Source organism: Hoplias malabaricus, chromosome 13, assembly GCF_029633855.1.
Source record: "Hoplias malabaricus isolate fHopMal1 chromosome 13, fHopMal1.hap1, whole genome shotgun sequence".
NCBI lineage: Eukaryota > Metazoa > Chordata > Actinopteri > Characiformes > Erythrinidae > Hoplias > Hoplias malabaricus.
Window position 1 is genome coordinate 39,245,389 of NC_089812.1, and position 9,092 is coordinate 39,254,480.

Sequence of the window (9,092 nt, forward strand, 5' to 3'; positions counted from 1 at the left end):
GAAAAGGTGTGTTGTTTTTGGCTGCAATCATTCAATGTACAGTGGGACATCTGTGAACAAATGGCCCAAAGATCCCAAAATATCCAGAAAATGGACTAAATTTGTCCACTTTAAACGGACACTTTGGAAAGGACCCTCCGCTCACTCCGTTATCTGTAGCTCATTTCACTGGCGCTTTTCCAACAATATGGGCATGTAAGGACACCAAGACAACTAGATTCTTCAGATTTAAATGTAAATGTAGAGCTCTCCCTTCCTACCGCTCCTGTTTATCCAGCATTATTGTGAAGTACAAACTCAAGACTGATCCAGCAAAACTGGGGGAAAGAGGATGGCTCATCCATTCCAAGGCCATGTGATCCAAGTCTTTCACAAGGTTCTAACACTACTGCAGCCAAACAGTTTCTACACAGGGCTTGTTTAAAATGGCATAACAGACCTTGTTCTCTCTGGGTGGCTAGGACAGCCCTCTCGCTTCCAGATCATAACATATGCTGGTTTTGTGGTGATCAGCATAACCACTTCCCTGGATGCTGACCACATGCCAATCCCCACTTTTGCTGGTAGCTGCTCTGTGCTGATTTCTGTCGTAGAGCGTTCATACTGTGTGTAGGACCAAATGTAAATGTATGGCAGAGGCCCTTCAGAAGCCCACGCAGGAGTCGTGTTGTGATAAATTGGGACCATGTTGCATTACAAACATTAACCAGCGGGTGGTGCTAGTTAAACAGCGATGGCAGCGCACTCAGCATCTCACTGAGGACTGTTCTCACATTTACGATCATCCTCTGGCCCCAACGAAGCTGTTAGTCATAAAAGTGTCTTCTGTAATTCAGTTTTATATTGTAAATGAGTACAGGACTTCTACAGGCAGAAAGGACGGGTTACTTTATATGGAGTTATTTTTTTTGTACAAAATTAACAGAATAAATCAAACATTACATCATGCCGCAGTATAATGAAATAGTAAAATAGAAATAATTAAATGTGGCATGAACTATAAATAAATCAAGGAACGCCATTATTAAATTGTGTGTGTTTAATTTATTATTTTAAAGAGGGGATTGACAACATTTGATACCGTATTAATGTGATATTGTGTTGGGGAGCTCATTGGAACGTTGTATATGAGATGTTTGATAAGTATATGACTTCAACTCTGTTCCGGAGCAGGCCAGAGAACAGCAAGTGGGAGAGCTGCAGTAATTAGGTGGATACCAGCAAATGGGAGGTTAGGTTTAGATTTAGTGTTAGGATGTACTTCCAACTTGGAGCTGCCTCTGCCTCTGCCCTGCACTGATACTCTTCTTGGAAGACCTGCCTACTGCAAGGGGTGGGGTGGTGTGGGGTGGGGGAGGTATGGTAGCAGCATGGGAGTCAGTAAGAAAATTCATTAGGCAGCAAAACTTTGGATATAAAAAGAGACTGAATTTAAAAATAGAATGTGTTCAACTTCTCAGACTGAAAACATATAAATGGTACTTGTCTATGTCTCATATTTGTAATAATCTACAATCCTGTGTCCCACTGTAAATACTACTTCATCAGCTTTTGAATGCAACAGACTATTCTGGAGAACTACTGTTCTCACAGTAAACAAATTACATTCTCCAGTTGGAGTGGGAAACCATGGCACCAAGGGTGGAGGGCTTAATTGTACATTTTAATATTTTAAATTTTACATATGTAAAATAGCTCGTCACATAAACATATGCGGACAGCAAGGTTGGCGCAGTAGGTAGTGTCGCAGTCATACAGCTCCAGGGGCCTGGAGGTTGGGGCTTCGAATCCTGCTCTGGGTGACTGTCTGTGAGGAGTGTGGTGTGTTCTTTCTGTGTCTGCGTGGGTTTCCTCCAGGTGACTGTCTGTGAGGAGTGTGGTGTGTTCTCTCTGTGTCTGCGTGGGTTTCCTCCGGGTGACTGTCTGTGAGGAGTGTGGTGTGTTCTCCCTGTGTCTGTGTGGGTTTCCTCCGGGTGACTGTCTGTGAGGAGTGTGGCGTGTTCTTCCTGTGTCCACGTGGGTTTTCTCCAGGTGCTCCGGTTTCCTCCCACAGTCCAAAAACACACGTTTGTTAGTGGATTGGCGACTAAAAAGTGTCCGTAGGTGTTGAGTGAGTGTGTGTATTGCCCTGTGAAGGACTGGTGCCCCCTCCAGGGTGTATTCCCACCTTGCGCCCAATGATTCCTGGTAGACTCTGGACCCACCGCGACCCTGAACTGGATAAGCGCTTACAGATAATGAATGAATTTATAAATTAGTTTAAGGCTCAGTCATTCACAAGCAAGGATTGGGCAAGGTTTTGTGAACAACTGCGTGAGCAAATCGTCCAACAGTTTCAGAAAAACGTTTCTCAATGTTTCATCATCTACAGTCTATAATATCATCAAAAGATTCAGAGAATGTGGAGAAATAATTAGTTTAATTATTATTAATGTTGCCTTTACCCCTTCCACTTCCCCCTTCCCCTAAAAAACACAAGCAAACAGAAGAAAAACTCTATTTATTTAAAGCCAAGTCATGTTTAATTATGATTCACTGGAGACGAAATTACACAGAGGTTTTCTGGTAAAAAGCAATAAATAGCTGAGGTGCGGAGGATGAGAAGACAGTAACAGTGTCATACAGAAAATGACCTGAGAATTTAGAGCTAAAAGGTAAACAGAGCTAAAACCAGCACAAGAGGCAGCTGAGACCCAGTGCTGATGCTATCAGTGCTCAGTGGGCGCCAGGATGAGGAAGGAGCACAGATATTCATCCATGAACCCAAAACATAAACTTTACTATCACAATGGAGCTTCTTTAGATTGGAGAAACAAACCAGTACACTCACAACCTCAGAGACTGGGAAACGGAGCTGAGCTACCAGTACGTCTTTGGGTAAAACAATGCTCTTCCTGACACAGTTTTCCCACTGGAGCTGAAGTGACCCAGAAAAGTGTCATGCTTGTTTTCCCTAATTTAACTTTCTTTCCTTTGAAATGTCTTGCAGTGTTTGCAGGAAAAGTCTGCGAGATACTTGCCTTAAATAACAGAAGAATTTAAACAAACAAATAAACAAAACAAGACCCTTAAAATGTAGCTGGTGGGTCTTCCATAAATTTGTCTTCTAATTTAAAAATTAAAAACAGTTCACTATATTATAACTAGTCCCATTGTGTTCTAATATTTGTGTTTAACTTCACCACAAAAACATTTTATCATTAAATAAAGGTCCCAGTAACTGTTAATTCTATCACAGTAGATGAGCATAACATAGAAACAGATAACACAACTCATAATGTATAAAGAAATCAATTTAAAGACATGATCAAATTGTGAATTTGGTAAAAAAAAGTTGGTTGTGAAGCCCCCTTTAGTTCTTCAGTCAATCAATCAATCAATTGTTTTTATATAGCACAGAAGGCGTCACGAAGCAGCTTTACTGAGATCCAGGTCCAAGCCTCCTATGATTAGATTAGATTAGATTAGATTAGATTAAACTTTATTGTCATTGTGCAGAGTACAAGTACAGGGCCAATGAAATGTAGTTAGCATCTAACCAGAAGTGCATTAACATTAACATAACATAATTTACATAAAGCGCAGTTGTGATATGACATTGTGATTATGGAAGTTGTAACCATATATAAATATTGAAATATAAAACATGTAAACAAAGTAGCATTATGTAGATGATGCATTATGTACTGAAGAATGAATGAAATACAACTTTAAATAAACATTGCACAATCATTTCACTGCACCTTCTGTAAAGTGCCTGAATAGTGTTCATCCGGATGTTTCTTGCCCTGCCCAGGCAGCGTTTATGGTAGATGTCCTCGATATTAGGTAATTCGGTGCCTATGATGCACTGTGCTGTTTTTACCACCCGCTGGAGAGCTTTGCGGTCTGCAACACAGCAACTGCCGTACCATACAGAGATGCAGTTGGTAAGTATGCTCTCGATGGTACAGCGGTAAAAGTTCACCAGTATCCTGGGAGACAAGTGAGCTTTCTTCAGACTCTGTGCCTTTTTGATGAGGACGGAGGAGTTCAAGGACCAGGTGAGATCATTGGAAATATGGAGACCAAGGAACTTGAAACTGGGCACCTGATCCACTGCAGTTCCGTTGATGTAAATGGGGGTGTGAGCTTGGTTCCTAGTCCATCTGAAGTCCATGATGATCTCCTTTGTTTTGAGCGTGTTTAGTACCTGGTTATTGTTATGGCACCATAAAGACAGATGCTGTACTTCATCCCGGTAGACCGTTTCATCATTGTCTTTAATCAAGCCTATCACCGTGGTGTCATCTGCGAATTTGACTATGATGTTTGAACCATAGGCAACACCGAACCACATAATCGGACTGAAAACACAGCCGTGTTCAAGGCGATGGTTGATGAATGAAGGTTGCCTAATCTAACAGATTGGGGTCTGTTAGACAGGAAAATCCAGTGGCAGAGTGATGTGCTGATGCCCAGATAGTTGTGTTTGGATACCAGCATAGACGGAATCACTGTGTTGAATGCAGAACAACATTCTCACATATTTTAGTATATTATCCTAGTTTTGACAGTCCAGGTGGGTTAGTGCAGTGTGTAGTGCTGTTGAGATAGCGTCCTCAGTGGATCTGTTGCTACGATAAGCAAACTGATGTGGGTCCAGTGTCTGAGCAAGCCAGAGTAAGTGTAGCAAGGAAAAACTCCCTTAGCACATGTGGAAGGAACCTTGGAAGGAACCAAGACTCAAAAGGGGGACCCATCTTCCTCTGGTTGACACAAGAGAGCACAACAACCAAAGGAACAGCAAATGAGAACTGATAGAGATAATGAAGTAATATGAAGGTAAAATTTAGAGATGAAGACGTGAAATGGAGCAGGAGGTGGTCAGTGAATCTGCAGGAGAATAAAAGTTATAAGGCTAAGACAGCATCCCTGCATGGCCAAGTATGGTGCTGTAGGTCTCAAAGCATGAGAGACACAGGAGACAGAATATCACATAGAGGGAGACATACAAGCAAAAGACTTGCAGGGGTGAGTATGCGAGACAAATTGGTGATAAGTAAACGTAGCTATTACACCAATAGAGAAAAGTAACCTAAATGGTGGAGATTAACCCTCCAATATGCATTATATTAGCCACTCTCATTTCACACGGCCACAAATGTCTTTTCACTGGACAGCCACACATGCCGGAGAGCAGAAAGCCCAGGTCTGTCACATCACCTCATTTCACAGAAGCCCTTATGTAATTAGGGTAAGGAAGAGGCCATTGCCCACAGAGAAAGCTAGGTTTATTGTACAGGACCCCCCCAGGCTCGAATGGCTAAGGCATCACCTGGGAATAGTAAGTCACTCAATGAATGCCAACACTTACAGCGCTGCTCTATTAATTGACTTATATCTTTTTTTTTAATCTTTAGAATTCTCCTTCATGATATTATTTCATTGCCTTCCAAGATAGCATGATGATATGGGCCACTTCTGGCAAATAAGCAACACTGTGGGCCCACTGTTTGTGTCATGCTCATTTGGCCCACAGGTCCTAATATAGTTACCGCTAGATTAAGATTGATATGTTCATATGGGTTACATATCGCAGAAGAGTTTTGAGATGTGGCTTTAATGGCTGTAAACTGATTGACCTTCTGTAACTGCATCTGTCTTCATTCCATGGGATAAGTAACCCAACTCTGATGTGTATTTTGAGAGTCTGTTCATTCAGCAAAATTTGTGGACTCACCCAATGCTGGTAGTTGTAGTTTCCCAGGTCTGACCTCTTATCACATTACTGAAGGACTCAACAGAGCACAACTGCAGGTCCTTTGGCACTTCATTATGAATGGATGTAGCCCTGACTACGTTGCATTACAGATGCAGGGGTATGAAAACCAAATTCAATTTCTGACAAGATCTGTGCTATGATACTCATTACCACACTAGAATAGCTACAAGACCAAGCATCAAAGGCTGCTCTCCAGTGCATGATGAGGTCAGTATAACATCAGCTGAGAACCAACAAGTCCATGTGCATTTTGACCAATCTTTGTTACCACTCATGCACCAATGCTAAGGCACCACTTTAACAGGGTCAAACTCCTGGCACTGATATATTCTATTGTTTGGCTGTAGAAGAATTGCTCAAACTGTTGTCCATCTGCTATGATGCTGTATGATGGTGTGAGAAGTTTACTAGGAAGTGGTAACTGCAGAAAAATACACTTTGTTTCTCGCTGGGCTCGAAAAACGACTGTAATATAACAATAGCCTGATAATATCAGATCTCCCAGTTCCTGTTTAAAAAGCTCTCAAAAATCAGCAAATTGTTGCTTCTGGCAGCGCTATGGCAGCACAGACACTGACAAGCTGCATGGCAGTCAAAAGTGGTTCACAAATTAAAGTTGAATTCCATTCCTCTCCTACAACCTCCCCCTCCCCCTCCATTGTGTCTAGTGGTAGGGTCTCAATTCTGGTTGGGAAAGAGGGATAGGGCCAAAGCGTAGGGTTATATACTCCTTGAAATTGAGATTTTTCATGGGCACACTTCAAACAAAGGGCTATGGTTGCTTTGTGAATTTTGGCAAAATGGGACCAAAGAAAGCCACAAATGTCAGGTTTTGTTTTTCTCTCTAACCACTCAATCATCTTAGATTTATTAAGTTTTATTCACGCCATAAACATCACTCATAGTATGGCAATGTCTCTGAATATCCAGTTCCACTATAAATGGTGAAGCAATTACAATCTGGTTCCTGCAGCTACTGCCAGATTTAAGGTGGAATTGGAAGTTTCACACAAAAAGCCTCTCAATATAAATGGCTGCATTCAGCTTCATGTCCATGTTCATAACCCTTTTGAAGGCATTCAACTACGTCAAAGTTCAGCACTTCTCTTATATATCTGCAGACTGTTAGCAGAGCACCGCTGAAGTACTGGGTTTTGTTCTGATGACATATCAAGCTCTTGAAGTGTTGTACCATTTTGTAGGGGAAGATTTTAATCACTGTAACTCAGTTCCAAGGGGCAATATAACACTTGAAAACACAGGGTAGGGGTAAAATTAAGAAATGGGATTTATCCTAAAAATGCTCATATGCATCACTTAATTACTGATGATTTTGGTTAACCTTCATAACACACGCTTTCGTGTTGTGTGTTGATCTGTTGATGTTACCATGATATTTTTTTTTGCCCCAGTCTGAAGGTGTGGAGCTAGTTACTGGTGAACTCCTTGATTCCCTTTTGGCACTGGAATTTACTGCCTGAGACTGTGGGAAGTTTTTACTTTCTTTGGCTGATGGCTATTGCCAAGTATGGCTCAGACCACCCACACTGCCTGAGACCTGGAAAGATGGACTTTGTTCACTGTCTCCTGTGTTATGGCTGTGGCCACTGGCCTAGAGCTGTCGCTAATGGACTAGGATATATCCACCACATGAGATTCTTGTTGCCAAAGGCCATGTATGAATGTCTGTATGTGGATGCTTCTGCAGATAATGAGTGAGACCTGGTGAAGTGTTTCACTGAAGATTCAATATACACTCTGCTGAAGTGACACCCAGGGCCATACAGACCATTCCTTACTTTTGTGATGTCACAAAAATCAACATTTCTTTTCGTAGATCCTACTATTACTATAAAGCAGTTCAGCCACACTCCATAAATATATATATGGAATCAGATGAACACTGCAGCTCAACATTTCAGCACTGAACAGACAAGGTTATATCTCAGCATTATGACAGTTTCACTGTCTGAGAGGATTCAGACTGAAAGCCCTCTATAGTAATGTAGCCCGAGAGAAATAAATAAATAAATATATCTACATAAATAATTGTAAGAAGCAGAACAAAGAATAAATACCTGAGCAGTAATATAGTTATGTGTTGGTTCACAATGTAATAGAATCAGTTACTTATTTGAGTGTTTGTGTGAAAAAGAAGAAAAACAAACAAACAAAAACAAGTTGATAGACATTAAGCCAACCTACGCATTTCAGTTGAGGGGGGGGGGTCCTCTGGGCACTTGGGGGGTGGACAAAAAAGAGAGGGAGGGTCGCACGAGGGGCAGAATCGGTTTAGAGCTCCTGCTGTGAAGAAGCTTTTAGTTAGTGTTTAAAACCGTCTGTTGGGTAGTCGACTAGATATCCCTTATCAGATTTTAGTATTACGGAGTAAACATTTAGCCGTTGATTCAACGTTGAAATGACGTAATGACTGCCGTCTAATCAACGTTCTCTTAAGGTTGAAAATGAAAGTTGAAAAGACGTCCAAACACAGACATTGAAAAGACGACTATTAGACGTATTTTGGACGTCCATTGACGTTATTAATTAACGTCTTAATTAACGTCCACTGACGTTATCGATTGGTCACCACTTAACTAACTTATTAAGATGGATTTTGGACGTCCATTGACGTTTAAAATATGTCCTTGACGGACAGACTACTTTAAGACCTATTTTGAACGCCCTTTGGACGTTCCTTGTTTACTGGGTTACTCGCTCGCTAGGCGGGTTTTTGGGTTTTCCCCGTTGCTCGGATGGTTTGCTCCGAGACTGCTAGCTGGCTAGGCTAGTTATAATTGGGTAGCGGCACTGTGCTCTACCGAAGATACATTCAGCCCCGCTGAACGGTTGAACTGCGCTGGGTAACCCGTCGTATTTATGAGCAGGACGCTTAAATGACCGTCAAAGGTGCGGCTGACTGAGTGTGGCCAGGACTTTGGTGTTTCGCTCGGGGTTCAGCAGAGGACTACAAGACTAAAGTTTCCGTCGAGTTCCAAACAGAGTGAGACCCCCGGGATAAGTGGCTGACTTAACTCGCAGAGAGAGAGGACCTCAGCTTCTGATCCTCTATTTCAGGTACTGCCTATGAGTTTATTTTGTTGGCTCTGAGTGAAGCTGTCAGTGTTTTTTATTTTTTGTTTGTTGACCACAACGCACCCCAGCAACGCTCAGGCCTGCAACGTTTGTTTTGGAATATCTTAAGGGCCCTTTGAGTTTAAGGAAGGGGGAATAGTTTAAGGTTATTAACCAACAAGGGACTCAAGACGTTTATGCAATTTCTGTACGAATTCTATTGTTTTTGATTCAAATTTAGTTTATTTGATAT